The 16,034-nt window shown below is 38.3% G+C and overlaps 1 long non-coding RNA gene across 5 annotated transcripts in view; it reads left to right on the top strand.

The window, feature by feature from the left end:
* Positions 1 to 471: 471 nt before the first annotated feature.
* The window catches only part of LOC134547990 (uncharacterized), a 48,650-nt gene continuing 33,087 nt past the window's right edge, over positions 472 to 16,034 (top strand). For all 5 annotated transcript variants that reach the window (XR_010079671.1, XR_010079668.1, XR_010079670.1 and 2 more), the window contains exons 1-2: positions 472 to 537; positions 14,193 to 14,249. This is a non-coding gene — a long non-coding RNA (uncharacterized LOC134547990). The remainder of the gene's footprint in view (positions 538 to 14,192; positions 14,250 to 16,034) is intronic.

Here is a 16,034-nt window from a genome sequence, read left to right as displayed (position 1 = left end):
ATAGAAAGGGTGATAAAGTATTGGAATGGTCTGCCAGGGGAGATGGTGGAGTCACCATCCCTGGATGTGTTTAAAGAAAGACTGGATGTGGTACTCAGTGCCATGGTTTAGTTGAGGTGATAGGGCTGGGTTAGACTCAATGATCTTGAAGGTCTCTTCCAACCTTGTGATTCTGTGATTCTGTGATTTACATTATGGCATAAAGCTTACCTGAAAAATATCTAAAGTTAAGACTGAGAAGAGAATGTGTACTCATTTACATGTATAAGAAGTTTCAGCAGCTGCTGCTGTTCAGACACAATTATTTCTCATGAAAATGTTTGGAAACAGTTTTGTTTTTTTTTTAGTGTAATCAACTCAAGTTATTGCATCTGGGGAAGATCTGTCGCTATCAAAACAAACACCAAAAGGGGCTTAGGAAATACAGTTCTCTAAGTGGAAATCAGTAGCATTAACATGATTCTACCTACAGGTGAATGGATGTTGCCTCCTTCTGGTCCATCGTGCTGAGAGGGCAACTGCATATGAATCTGACAGGTATTTGTTTTATATATATAGTCTTGTTTTCCTAAGGAAATCTGTAAAGTTAACTGATTAGATCTAGGTATAATTATACAGTCAAGTCAGTATTGTTCTCAGAGCAGCTCTGGGAAAAATTCAAATTGTGTGCCATGCTGTTTCTTCGAGGAATTTTGCTATTCCATCTAATTTGAATAAAAGGTTTACTGAAAACCCGTGAAGGGATAGGAAGATCTTCAGAGCATTCATTCATGCTTGGTTGATTGTGGTTAAGGATCTGACCACTGACTACTGAAACACTGCACAGCCTCAGCATTGTTGGCTGAAACAGGCTCAAAGACATTCTCTAAATTTAACATTAGTTATAGGTAAGTATCATTAAGTTCCTATCAGCAGATAAAAGAGATTCATTCTGAATCCAGCTCTACTGAGATATTTGCAAATACAAAACATAAAGCTTTGATATCTACTGTTTCGATCTTGATTTGAACCTAAATGTACATGTAATATGCCTGTGTTGTTGAAAGGGTATTTATAGCAGCTCAGAGCATTGCCTGGTCTGCTGAAAAGCTTGATTACCTATGTGCCTACATTAGTGTCCCTGTGAAATACAGTGTTTCTGAAATGATATGTGTAATTAGGGACACGCTGTCAAGCTTGGAATTGAGACCAGGCTGCAGTAGGTAGTGTGGAGGAACTCTAGCTTACAACTTTGTGCTTAAACCGATCTTTTCATTCTTGGCAAAAGCAAAAACTCCTGATGTAAAGATGAAATTCATTTCACCTTGAGAGTTGAAGTGTGCTTAAGGTAGGAAAGATGCACACAGATTGCAGATGCAGATTAGATGCTCTCTGCACCTCAGACCATAAAGAGATATCACACAAGAGAGTCCCTTGTCTGCCTTTTCTGTGAGTTACTGTTTTAGCTCTAGTGTTGGTTCCACCAGCTCCTTTTTTCCAAGTGTGTGATGTGTCATTTCCATGAATATTTGGGTGTAGTACCTGTGCAGCTTATCTTATTGTCCTCCTTCTGCTTGCACACACTTTCCCTGCCCACCTGTAGAGCTCCTACTGATTGGTTATATTTGATGTCTTTTGATCTCTTACCCTCCTGCCTGAGAAGATACTGGGTGCTAGTGTTGGAGAGAGACTTTTTGTTGGCCTTCAGATCTACAGCTAAATTCCTCATGATATTGTTCCCAAAAGAAAACACTCTGGAAAATATCAGAGGGCAAACTCGACAATGTGTTTGGGTGTACCATCATCTAAGTTAGACAGGAGCAGCATGTAATGAATTTTGTCACATGGCTCTCCACTCCTTTTTGAGATCACTTTTGAATGTGTAGAAGTCTTATTCATGAAGACATGAACTGAAAATTCTTAAATAGGCAGGGCTTTGTGTTGTGACACCTTAAATAATTTAAAACCCCTCAACAGTTAATGTATTTGAGGAAAAAAGCCTTTTTTTTTTTGTAGAAATAATTAATATTTTCACTTTTTACTTGAACCATACTGAGGTATTGAACTTGTCCGTGATGTAAGCCGAAATGTGCTTAATTTCTTATTATTTCTTCCTTCTTATTCTTACTCTTTCTGTGTTGCTTCATAGATCACACCATAATTTACAAATGTAATTTTCCTTCTCTTGGGCTGAAAAGTCACATCACTGTTGTCTCTGGCTTGGCACAATGTTCTTCAGTGTTATAGAAGTCCAAGTATTAGAAAACTTGATTTGAAACATCTTGGAGACTTTATAGGATAATCACTTATAGGAGCTTTTTTTTTCACACAGTATCATCTGAAGAGCTGATATTTAACAGCAATTAAAAAAGAACTGAGAGGATTTTGCTTTTTACTATAGCTCCATGGGGGTGTCTTCAGTTGTATAATTCAGATTCATGGTTTGAGGCAGAAAATTATAGCAGGTTGCTAGAAATGGGGTATTATTTATCCTTCTAATAATCTGCGAAGCTTTAGTTTCTATTTTCTAACATATTATGCTGATTTATTTCTTAGCGTTGATACAGCAAATACGAGCAGCTCATTCACACACAATCCTTGTCTTGCTCATTCTGTGCATATGTTTTGCAAGCATTTTGTGATCATATGAATAACATGGGCTTGGAAGTTCACCTAGTATTCATTTTTTTTCATTGTTGGACTCAAATTTATTCTGATGGTAACAGTGGGTTTTTTTAAAAGACATATTTATTTGCATACTTGTTTTTCATCCTGAAAGGTTACTCATCTCACAGTGCAAACCTCTTGGGAAGCTTATTTTGTTGCAGAAATATTTCTGCTGTCATTAGAAATGCTGATGGAATCTGTGTAAGTCATAAAATGTTCAGTTGCTGCTCTGTAAAAGGAAAAATAAATCTGTATTTTATTACTACAGTCTTTTTTTTTAAAGTATTTATCTTGAAAAGAAGCCTTGAAAATGCAAACCTATTCAGTTTATCAAACTTTCAGTTTCTCTGAAGAACAGCAGTAGGATCTCAGCTTTGATCCATTAGCTGTTAGAGTTGTTCTTATTTGTTAGTTATGTTCCTGAAAGACTGGCTGCAGTGAAGAAAAACAAGGAATTTTTATAAAGATTTAAGTAGCTAAGGCCAAACTTTTTCTTAAACGAAACAGATTAGTATTGTAGAAAAACAGCTGATGTTGCAGAAAGATGTGATAAATGGAACTTTGGAGCATTCCACTCTGTGCACAAACAGTCCTGAAGAATTTCAAGTTGGGACCCCTACTGTGTCATGCTTCAGTCGACTGGGCTCCTGCTTCTTCTCTTTGTTTTTTTCCATTTGTAAGTCGTCACTGTATATCATTTACCCTGACCACAGCAGCATACTCTAACATTTATATGAAGTTTAGCCTGTGGTTTTGTATTAGAAATGCTCTATTTTTAGAAGTTTCTAGCTAGACTATAAAACTCTGGACAGGCTTGGGGTTAGAAAACTTCTGCACAGACATTGTATTAAAAGATGTAATTAAAAATAACAGGCTGTATTTGGAAAAAAGTATATGCAACTAACTTATATAACAGGTCTCTAGTCACCCGCTGTGCACTGTGACTTTCCCAGTAAAGCATACTCTCAGCAAGATTTTGCTTGTACATTTATTAAACCCTTTTATCTTTTACAAGCTCTATGCATGTTTCTTCCACATATCTGTGATATTCCTAGATTTTCTGGTGGGTTTTTTTTTCCATTTTTGGCATTTGTTTATTTGTTTGTTTGTTTTTAATTTCTTGATGTGCATCCAGCCCTCTTTACCTGAAAGAGGTGTGTTGTTACAGATGTGGCAGTAGGTGAATGGTGGGTGATGCCCCCATGACCATGGAAGCTGGTAGTTTAGTCTTTAGTCAATAGTTGGTGTTTTCAATTCCTCTGTACCTTACCAGTTACATTTATCAGAGACTGCAGAAGCTGTGAAGAAGTTGTAAGGTTCTAAAGGCCCTTTACCATCCCTTTCTTATGCCAGAGGGATGTTGGCAGGAGGGATAGGGCTTAAACAAATCTGTGCCAGCAGTCAGGCACTGCAAAGATGAAAATATTCAATAAAATATCTAAAGAGCTTGGAGAAGAGAGACGGAGTACCATGACCTAAATTTTTCCATATCTAAATAAATCTAAGTGAGTAATGCTTGTGAGACTTACAATTTTTTTTAGGAGGATGTAGAGAGTGAGGGACGACTTGTGAGTGTCATATCTGTGTTGTTGGAAAGCTGCCATCTCTGTTTTGGTTAAGTTGGTTTTTTATCCTTTCTGTTGTGTCCTTGCAGTGGGCCTGAGCAGCGGTATGAATGGACATGAGTCCAGGATCACTGAAGCATAATTGCTTCAAGCAAGGAGCCAGCTGCTCTTGCTCAGATTTGGTACAATGGGTAGCACATCACCGAAGAAACAGTCACCTACCTAGGATCTGTTTTTTCCAGATCAGCACAAAAGGAGATGTCACCTGGCAGAGCAAACAGAAGGTTATAAAAAAGAATAACGAACCATTTCTGTCGGTTTAGGCTGAGGAAGAAATCTCTGCTTCAAGAGCTCAGCAGTGTGGAAGGGAAACAGAATACAAACATGCCCTGAAAGGGGGAACGGGATAAAATGAAGGACAGTTTTCAGGCAATAGAGATAGATTCAGCCCACTTGACTTAGGTATTAGACAGCTTTCTGGTGTCTGTTGAAGCCCCTAACTGAGATGTTTTGAATCCCTGTCAAGTCACTGGGGATGGCTGCTGCTTGTGGAGATTTCCAGAGATGGATCACATCTATGTGAAGTACTTCACATTAGATGGATGGGATCCTACCTTTGGCAGATTTATAATCATCAGCAGCAACTCATAACTTGTCTTTTAAGTAAAAGGAGAAGTGTCTCAATTTCTTCCAAAGCTTCTGTATACTTTGCATATATATCTACTAAAGGGCTAACATACAATCCTATTTCTGGCATGTGAAAAGGATCTGACAAGTTGATACTTTGCTGTGGGATGTGCAACTGCATTTTAAGTCCTTGATCTCAGGAGATATGCAAGACAGAGAATGTACTCTTTGGGAATATGCCACAGGGATTTAAGGGCTTCTAGACACAGCTTAGGCTCCAGAGGCTTGCAAGTGTTACACATGAGAGGACTGGGATCCCAGTAGACCATCTGAGCTTTCAACAGAGGGTGTGTGATTGGGTTTTGTCCCTTAGGATAATGACAGTTTCCATTTTCTTTCATGCATATTCAGCATATATAATCTTCTAGGCTTGATTGATTTTTTCCTTTTATACAGAGAAGAGGAATATAAGTCATTCTTATTAACTTGACTTTGAGAGCCTGAGAGTCTCTGGAATATGTCTTTAAAATACTTATTTTTCTAAGTTCTGCAGAATCTTGTTCTGTAATATTCAGTTGTAGTTGCATGAATATTTTCTTCAGCAGCAAAGCTAGTTTATACTATCTATGGAGAGATTAGTTCTAAGTTATGTATGGAAGTATCTATTAATCAAAACAGCAACAGATGATCTCAAAGGAAAAGTACTTTCCCAAGCTTGCCAAAGAAAGCCTGGCAGACAAAAGCAGCAGATCTCTTTGGACATTTATATTTTCATGTTTCAGGTTGTTAAGTACTTTGTCTCATTCTTAATCGAATGCACTTTCAGAAGAGAAGAAGGCAAAAGTCAGCAAGACTAGAAGGTGTATTTCCAAGGTGTATTAGGACTATAATTCAGCTACACCCTAATAAAATGCCTCCATTTTCTTCATTCACAGAGTTAAATCTGAACCAACTGTATTGAAGAACCTCTTTCTCCCTTAAAAAAACCCGTAAAAGGTTTCTGTTTCTAACACTTGTGGACAGCTTTTAAAAATATGAGCCAAATGTAAACTCATACAACGTTGTTTTCCCAAGTTAGCTGGCAACCTGAAATTACAAGGCTTGGCCAATTTCTTTAATAAAGGGCTTGACTGAAAAACCCTGAAAACTGCTGAAATACCAACACAGTGACTCTTGCTACAAAAATACATAGTTAATGTATGTCTCCTAAAAGCTATATATGTATATATATATCTGTGCTTCAGGATCTTCCAGAAAATCTCAATTTCAATGTCCTCAGCTGCCAAGATCTTTATCTTACCATTCCTCACACTGTCCTACATTATGCAGGCACAGAATGGCATGCTAGGTAAGAGCTGAAAAACTCTTCTACATCCTGACAGTGACTGTGGAAAAGTGTACCTGAATTACTTCTAGTAGCAGGCAGTGCACTGGAGCTGTAAAATTTAAATTTGTTGTGGAAACTCCAATTTCCTGTTTCTCTGTGATGCTAAACCTTGTAATGCTTTTGATTGGGGTGAAAGGGGGTGAAAATAAAGAAGACCCAGCCTGTCCAGATAATTTCTAAATTAGATTCTGCAGGTGGGTTTAAACAAATTCATGAATTTTGGGGCTGCTCAAGCTTTCAGCACATTGACTGTCCCTGAGCTGGCCAGGCAGGGTGTTGCAAACATGGGGTGCAAACCAGGATGTGACAGGTCTGCCTCTCTCTAACCCTGCTGGAGACTACAGAAAGGGAGTGTCTCTCTGGAGGTGGCCTACAGGGAATTTCTGATCAGTTCCACTAATTAGTCCATCATGTTGGGCAGCAAAGAGTTTAAAAATAGTTGTAGCATCTCAAACTAATTTTCTGTTTCTAATGATCTGGTTTTGTCACCTGAATAACAGGACTAGAAAGCAGCATAACTTTCTTATTAGTTCACATCTTACTTTAATTTCCTCAGAGTTTAAGCTTATTAAACTTATTCCTTTTTCATTAGTTTCCTGAATATTTATTGTAAATAACTTCTGAATGTTTTAATTCCTAGCACCTTATTTCCATCCTGATGCACATCTCTAATAAGGTTTTTTTGGTAACTTTTTAAACAGAATCCTTTTCTTTTTCCATTAAAACCCACATGTGGCTGAGAATTGTGTCATCTTACAGTGCTAATTTTTTTTCTATAAAGTAGTTTCAGAGCTGACATCTCCATTTTGAAGTTAATAGGAAGGTTGATACCTACTTCTCGACATAAAAGGACTCTCTGCATGCGAAGGTGTTTTTCTCCCCTCTACTCCCAAGAAGTTAAAAGTTAAACAAGTTTATGTAAAAATGAAATTATATTTAAACAACATTAAGTCATGCAAAGAGTATTACTGTTACCTGATGTCTCCAGAACTCATGCCTTGTAGCACTTGTATCACTTGTGTACACTAAGAATGCAGCTTAGACACCCCAGTTTCACATTTTAACAGTCTAATTAAAATGTGAAGTTTAATGCTTGGAAAAGAGTAAAAATGTCATAAATCTATAAAGCTTATTGTCTTTATTTTTAAATCTTTATGTGTGTGCAGTACCAGAGCATATATCCTTTGCTTCCATCTATTTTACAAGGAGAGTCAGCTGGCTCTGTGTCTCTGACCTTTCCTCTTCATTATTTCTCAGAGAACCAATCTTCTTGTCATCTTCAAATTTGATCAACAATGATTTTTATTTGTTTTCTTTTTTTTTCCCTAGCAGGTTTCTGAAAAGTCTAAAATGCAGTCTGTGCAGGACCCCATCAGTAACACTCCTGTATGGAAGTGGGTGCCTGTTTACAATTACATTTTAAAGCCTATCAGTTAGCCAGCTCTTAATTCATTTACTGTTGTGTCTGCTATATTGATTTTACATCATTTGTGTTCCCTGATCAAAATATTATGTAGTACTCAGTCAAATGCCTTACAGAAATCTAAGTATATTACATGATCACTATTACTTTAATGAGTCAGATTTGTAACCTCATCAAAAAAGATAAGAAATTTTCTCTGACAAAGTCTATTTTTCATAAATCCAAGGCAATTGGCATTAATTGCATTATGCTCCTTTAATGTAGTATTAATTAAGTTCTCTCTTTTCCTGTTTCATTTTACCATGAATCGCAGTCCTGCTGACAGCCTTATTGTGGACTCAGGTTTTTAAATCCTTTTAAGATATTGTCACAGCGTAATTTTTCCTTTCAGCCATCTGGAACTTTACCAATATTCCAAGAATTATGGAAAATTAGCTTTAGTGTATAGATAGATGTGAGGGAAAGGACACATTTTTGTTCCTCCCTTTCTTGGGAAAGGTACCAGGACCACTGGTATTTCCCTACATCTGCTGTGTCCAGCACGAAGTCACAGGACACAAGTGATACAAGGAGCCTTTTTTTTTTTTTTTTCCACACAAGAAGTCACTTCTCTGGCAGCCTGCCCATTTCTCCAAGGCAGTGGAGTGAAAAGCAAGTTGAAATAATGTATTTCCCTTTGCAGCACTCTGCAGCTACCAATACCCAAGATCACAGCTGTTACTGGGACTGCCTGGGAGGAACAGAAACATTTCTTAGACCAGGAGTACGAGGTTTGCATTAGAAGCCACAAAAATATATCAATTTGAACAGGTTTTATTCTGGTTTTCCGGTTGCTTTGCAGATTTTATTATTATTATTATTATTCAAACTGAGCAGGTTGATTAATTGACTTGAATAAAATGAAGTGGCTGAAAAGGATATCTCTGTATCGATGGGCATGACATGGACTATGATTTCTTGTAGGAAAAAAAAATCTTCACAGAGAGAGAAAGGAAAGCAAGCAGTCCTGAAGAACTTGCATTTTGTAAATCTTTGAGTTGAAAAATTCCTTCTTGCTAGCTGAAATGTTATTTCTGGCACTCCTTCCTGAAAGTAAGGGAGTGAGTGGGAGCCCCCGAGCCTTGGAGCATTACACAGGCTGCTTGTTACAGAGGTGTGAATGAAGAGATGCTGGGCAGCCAAAGGCTCCACTGCCCCTGATGTGGGCAAAGCACTTCATGGGACTTGGGCTTTTCTAGGCTAAAAAGTCCTGGCCAAGGCAGGAAACAGCCTATGCTGTAAACGACAGCCACCCTGATGCACTCACTGCTAAAGGATGGAAGAACAGGACAGCCAAAGTGACATTGTTATTGGAGATGCTGTGTGAATTGAGCTTAATGTAATTTGTCCACTTCCCTTGATTTTTTTTTCATACTCTGAGGTCCCCCAGCCCCATGCCCACCCAGTGTTTTCCGAGAGCTTGGTAGTACCTTATTTCATCCTCTTAGAGCACAGGATATTTCTGAATAAAACAAGAAATTTGATTTACATCCTGCTTTTTAGGCAACTGCAGGCAAATTCAGGCCATGCTGTGGAAGACAGAAGTATAAATCACCTGTGAGCTTGAAGCTAGGAAGTATAGTTAGACTAGTGCAGAGCCCGAATCAATAAATTTTTCAGAGAGGAAGTTCTGTCTCAGTCTTCGAACTCTTCCACTGACAATGGCAAGACAAAGACTCTCTTGAGTATTTTAATTGGATAAATTTGAGCAAGTTAACTTTTAAATGAAGCAAAGTACCTTTAAAAATGCTAGATTATTCAGTTTTCTTAGTTTAAAGGGTAGAAATGAAGAAGTCTTTTGATTTAGCATCATTTTATGCAGAAAGTTTAATGAGTAAAAAGTTGCACTTTATTTATAAAAACTCAATATAAATAGCAAATTTAAAATGCTCCAATATGACCTTCTGTGCAAGCCTTCATTCATAAGGTTTCTTTTTAAAGATTCAAAGTGGGTTTTTTGCCAGACCCACAGAATTTTTTCCTGTTTTCTGACCAGCTAAGTTGAAATATACTGTCACTGACATGTAATTACTATGATCTTAGCAACAGCAGACTTTTTGGGTGGAGGGCAGAAAGTAACCAGACAAAAATGTATGTGTCTGAAAGGAATGAGTAGGGTGTGATACCAAAATGTATGCATTACTCATTTTTCAAGGCTTACTTTGAAATTCACAAATACTGTGAGGTTTCAACACATGCAGAGTCTAAAAAAGTTACAGAAAATTGGGGTGGCTTCACATATCCTGCATCAAAATGCAAGACTGCAATATGAGAGTTGTTTCACACTGGCACTAAGGCTTTCCCATGGATTTCTTGCTATGCGGTCTTTACCAATTGGTAAAAAAACTAATGTGAAAGCAAGCTGCATAACATTCTTGCTGTGTAGTCTCTGAATAGAGATAACCAGTCATCAGAACAAAGTTTGTGTACAGAAATAATGCTTAAATGGCAGTCCTAAAAATTCAGGTTTTTTTAATTGCTACACATTTAGAGAAAACTGACCAGCATGTTCTCATGAATGAAAGAAAAAGCTTTTCAAAGTGCTGGCTATGATTTTATACTGCTAGTGCAAACATACCAAAGGAAAATCTGAGAAATGCCTCCTCTGCCAATAATATAACTATTCCTTACTGTTTGATAGTGTGGAGGAGAAAGAGTCATATTCTAAAATTTTATTGGGTTATTGTAACAGAAACATTTTTAGCTGCTATTATTTCATAATCACTGAATGGATACCTGAAACTGCAGAGACAAGGTAAAGACCTGAGGTTCACTTTTCTGGTTGTGTAAGGCATAATTGGCTCTCATTAGAGGCTCTTCTATAATGGCATATGTTGTCATACCTCTAGCAACACATCTAGAGTGGCCTTTTTTCAGTAAGATTTCCTTAGGGAAAGCTACTTCCACAGTCTACTGCCACTACCTACAAGGTTGTGCTCCTGGGTCGTACCTTAGGTAAAGAAAGGGACAGAATTAAGGCATACACCAGTGTATATCCATCAGTAATTTCTCCCATGGAAATACCACAAAATGAAGTTGAAATTCAAGGCAGTGCTCTGCTTCTTGGTGCACATATTCCTGCTCCTAGTCTCCAAAGACCTGTCTATGCAGTTTACTTCATTAGTAGGCAAATGAGGAGATCCAGAATATGAGGGGGGGGAGGGTGCTTTTAAAAAATATTAGTAAGCAAATGTATCACTTGAAAGAGTCTTGCTGTTTCTGATTTTTCTTTACTAGCTGTCTTTCACCCCAAAAGACACTTTATGGTTTATTACCCAAATTCTGATTTCAGACCTGTCAGAAGTAGATCTGTGCCTAAGTGAACTTCTTCCCTCATGAACAGTGTTCCCTGTTTGAAAAACCTGTTAGCATTGCATTTGGGAGGATACTCATGAAATCACTAATACAAGTTAACACCTGAAAGCTCATTTAAGCTAATAATTAGGAATTCAAGTAACAGGAGCTTCAATAACATTTCTCTCTTTGTATAATAGGATATTGTTTAGCCTTCTTCAGAAAGAAAAAAAATCTACCTGAAGGCATTCATAATTCTGAGATAAATAATTAAACATATTCTGATCTTGAAATATGTTCTCATACCATGCTACCTTGCTTTTGAAAATGTGGTGAGAAATTCCACAGTTCAAATGAACCTGCATTTACCCAGCATGGAGGAGATTTACTCCTCAAGGTGTAATGGCAGGGTGAGGCTGGATCCAGAGATAGTTACTTCAGATGACATGTCTTTGTGGTTCATGTTTTATTGTCTTTGTGGTTCATGTCTTCTAGCATGGGGGAAACTTCTGCATAAAATACTAAAAACAATGGTTGGATCTCTTGGGAAAGCCATATAAATACAATGAAAGCCATCATGCGTCTACATTTTTTTTTTAAATTTAATTAAAAAAACTCAGAACATATAAATACTTTTTTTTTTCTCTTTCTGTTTTGCAACTTCCCCTTTCCTCTTGCCTTTTTTTACCTCCTCCTGACCAAGCCAAATACATATGGGAATTCTTATTGAGACAAGTCCGTTATAAGATGCCATATAAGATTAAGAAACAGGATTTATGGAGGACTCAAATTTGTAGAAGATTTAGGACTCCTTAAAGGGCACTTGGAAATCTTTTATGGATTATATACAAAAACCAGATGCTACATCTTAGAAAAAATTGTCATTGTTACTCCCTAGTTGACTATGGAGTGGAGAATCAGTGTGTTCTATGCTATTGTGCACTAAGACAATTTTTTCTTTCACACAAAAGGGTTGCTTTGCTTCCTTTTCCCTGTTGGGGTGTGTGTTGTCAATTACAGAATATAGCACCTCTTGTGACAAATAGCTTTTTTTTACAAAGAGGACAATTATTCAAAAGCCACCAAGAACAATGAAGAAGAACAATGGCCTGGCTCAGAAAAAGCAACTTCTTGTTCAAGTCGAAACCACAGAAATATTGATAGAAACCATGTTACCTCTCCTCTGGGAATTATGCATCATTTTGGCTGACATGAAACAGGACTTATGTTTGTGTCCTCTCTTTATTGGACTAATTAGAGACCTTGCTAGGTCTTCACTTACATCAGCTGAAAAATGACCTGTTTGTTGAAAGAATCTTTTATGGATCTCCTCTCTGCTGGCATATGCGGTCTGGAGTATGCTCTCTCCAGGGATTCCTCTATCCCTAACAATCCTCTTCTGATCTGCTTTGTGAGCTTTTCTCTGAGATTACACACAGGGCCTGTAGGGCCATGGGTGGGAGGCAGATCCCTTTGGGTTCCCACAAAAAAGCACAGACCCAACACGGGAAAAAAAATTAATTATAATGACCATTTCTCCTTCAAAGTCCTTCCTATCTCTTTACTTTCCTTGAGGCAATCTGAGTTCCCAAGGCAGTTGGCAAAAATCCTCAGATACTTTAGAGGCCAAATACTGTGTTTTGGGATGGTAGAATGAAAGCAAAGTTAATTTGCTGCTCAGAAGCAGTGCACTGAAAGGAAGTTCTTGAAGTTTTTTTCTCTCTTTACCCTTACTGACGACATGAACAAGAGAATCAGGTGCACCCTCAGCAAGTTTGCAAACAAAACCAAGCTGGGTGGGAGTGTTGATCTGTGGAGGGCAGGAAGGCTCTGCAGAAGGGTCAGGACAGGCTGGATATGCGGGCTGAGTTGTGTGAGGTTCCAAAAGGCAAAGGGCTGGTCCTCTTGAGTCACGACAACCCCATGCAATGCTACAGAGTGGGGGAAGAGTCACTGGAAAGCTGCCCAGCAGAAAAGGACTTGGGAGTGCTGGTCAACAGCAGCTGAACATGAGCCAGCAGTGCCCAGGTGGCCACGAGGGCCAGTGGTATCCTGGCCTGTGTCAGCAAGGGTGTGGCCAGCAGGGCCAGGGCACTGACTGTCCTCCTGGTGAGGCCACACCTCAAATCCTGTGTCCCATTCTGGACCCTCACTGCCAGAAGGACACTGAGGTGCTTGCTGGAGAGGGTCCAGAGAAGGGCAGTGGAGCTCGTGTAGGGTCTGGAGCACAACACCAATGAGAAGAAGCTGAGGGAGCTGGGGATGTTTACCCTGCAGAGAAGGAGGCTCAGGCAGGGAGACCTTATTGCTCTTTACAATTGTCTCAAAGGAGATTGTAGTGATGTGGACCTTGGTTTCTTCTTCCATGTCACAAGCAGCAGGACAAGAAAAAATGGCCTCAAGATGGACCAGGGGAAGTTTAGATTGGATATTAGAAAAATTTCTTCACTGAAGGGGTGGTCAGGCATTGGAAAAGGTTACTCAAGGAAGTGGTGGAGACACCATTCCTGGAAAAGTTAAAAAATTTTGTGGCTGTGGTCCTTGAGGACATGAGTTATCTGTAAACATAGTGGTGCTGGGCTAACGATTGGACTCAGTGGTCTTAAAGATATTTTCCAACCTTGACAATTCTGTGAATCTTTGGATTTCCTGCCTCTAGGTTTGCTCCAAGGATCTCTTTTTCATTTATATTTTTTAAACTAGCTATGATTATTATTTGGCAGCTTGCCTCTTTTGGACTGCTGCCATTTATTCCTTATATTTGCTGATCTTGTGTGTTGAACATTTAATTAGGAGGATCTGATTTTTATCTAGGACTTTTACCAGCCGATTGCTTGTTGCTGGTAGTGGTGCACAGTGGTTAGCTGTTGTGCAATTCCTGTGCTCCCACCACTTTTTGGTAAAGAAATAATGGTTTTAAAAGAAACATATTATGTGCAAGTTTTCTATTTTTTTTAAAGGAAGACTACTTTGACATATTTTTCCCCAGATTAAATTCAGTCACAATATATGCTAATCACAGTATATGGTTCCTTTTCCTGTCTTCAAACATTGCAAAATTTGAAGAGAGAAAAATGAAAAAGTGTCATTGGAATTAGAAAAAAATGGTCTTGAAATTAGGACAGAGGGAGGAGAATCAAAACCAATTACATTCAATTTCTTTATCTAACACTGAATTGGAGTTTAACCAGTTCATGTTGACATTTTGCAGGTTTGGAGCAGTCATAGTCCCAATGTGTTTACTGGTGAACAAAACACTTCAGCAAAGGTAAGCTGCCCATATTTTGTGTCCATATTTCTTTAAGGCTTTAATCCTTAAAAATGCAGACTTTAACATAGATTTGTTCACACAAGTATTTTCAAAGGAGGTGATTTTGAGAGTGGTAGTTATTGTTGTTAGAGCCAAGAGCTTCTTCCAGAGGAGCACACAGAAACATTTAAAAGAGTACCTCATTGTCACCTGAGCAGTTGAAATTCTCAAGTAGCATCTGCTGGGGATTGCTGTGCTTATTCTCCCTATACTGCCTTGATAAAAAATACAGCAGTGCTTTATTTATAGCCTGTCTCTTCATCTGGACTACTCAAGCAATTGTTGCCTTTTCTCAGGAAATCATACAACTTATGGCTGTTGAAGTGTCTTATGTTTCATGGAAAGGTGAATAGTGATGAAAAAGATTGAGGAGTTTTACAATAGTACTTAAGCACCTACAAAAGCAGCTGCCTTATCACTGTTTCCTTAAAAAAATCATTAAGGTACCAGGGATCAACTAGCATAATTCCAAGCTGAAAGATATAAGTAGCTCCTTAGATGCAGTCTGGTGTGATATAAGACTTACAAGGACTAGCAGGAGCAGCAGGCTTTGCCCTTTCCTGGCTCAGTTGAGGGTTAATGTTTTTTATTTGAAAATAAAGTCAATTTAAAGACTGCTTGTCAAATAGCTGTTGGCTGTTTATTTATTTGAGCTGGTGAACATGGACTCTGTGAGGTCCTAAATTAATTTATGGCTCTTTTAGTCAAAATCAACAACTTAAACTTCACGTGTAAGCTCACTAACACATAGTATAGCTTGTGGAGTCCTGGGTTAATATTTGTGTTGAGGTATTTGGCACAGAGGTCAGTTTTAGTTTCAAGTGAATTCAAGCTGTAAATCTCTGAGGACTCGTTTTAGGAGCATAACATAGACATAACTATGTCTGCCTCCGAAAAAACTGTCAGTGTCCTGCCTGTGCCTTGGTAACCAAGCAGGAATACTTGGTCCTTATTCAACAGTGCTTTCAACAGTGCATATTGAACAAATTCCATTTTTTCTGCACTTGTGCTATTATGACCATTTATAAAAATCACTGCTGCTGAAAACTCATATATTCTAAACTCTTAGTTCTAGAATTCACAGTGTAATTTCTGGTTTGGATTGAAATATTGTAAGAGTAAGAAATTGAAATATTGTAAGAGTATTCTTCGTGTCTTCCTTGAATTTAAAATTACATCTGTAAAAAGTAGTAACTTAGCCTCCCCTCATCTCAATTCTCCTTCACATTTGATTATTACTGGAATAGGTGATGACATTAGGGAGCTTTTTGACAGGGTATGTAACTCAGGCATTCTGCATTTGAGTTCTACCTCAGTAATCTATCTCTTTTAGCTCTGCACACTTCTGTACTACCTCTTATTGTGAAAGAATGCCTCAACATCCCAACAGATGTGTGAAACTACTTTTTAGCTTCAACTATGTCCTGCTAGAAGCTGAGCTCAGGAAACAACCCTTATTTTAGTTAAGAACTTTACAGGTAAGATTCAGATTGTTTAAAAGCAGCCTTATGGAGGTTTCTGCTGGACTTGGCCAGAAGGTGGTTCTTTTCCCTCTCAGGTAAGGGCCGGGCTGTGTTAGATATTTGCCTGTCTCCACAGTTTAAAGAAGGAGTTCTAATTATGATCTCAAGAAACACACATATGACCAAATAATTTAATTTTGCTCCTGGGTCTGGTCCTTGATTGCCCATGTAATGAGTCACAGACCACATGTATGGCCAGTTTTGAAAAACATGCCAGAGA

Source organism: Prinia subflava, chromosome 3 (genome assembly GCF_021018805.1).
Source record: "Prinia subflava isolate CZ2003 ecotype Zambia chromosome 3, Cam_Psub_1.2, whole genome shotgun sequence".
Taxonomy (NCBI): domain Eukaryota; kingdom Metazoa; phylum Chordata; class Aves; order Passeriformes; family Cisticolidae; genus Prinia; species Prinia subflava.
The sequence above is the reverse complement of the archived record's forward strand: the minus strand, read 5'-3'. Positions and strand labels throughout refer to the sequence as shown.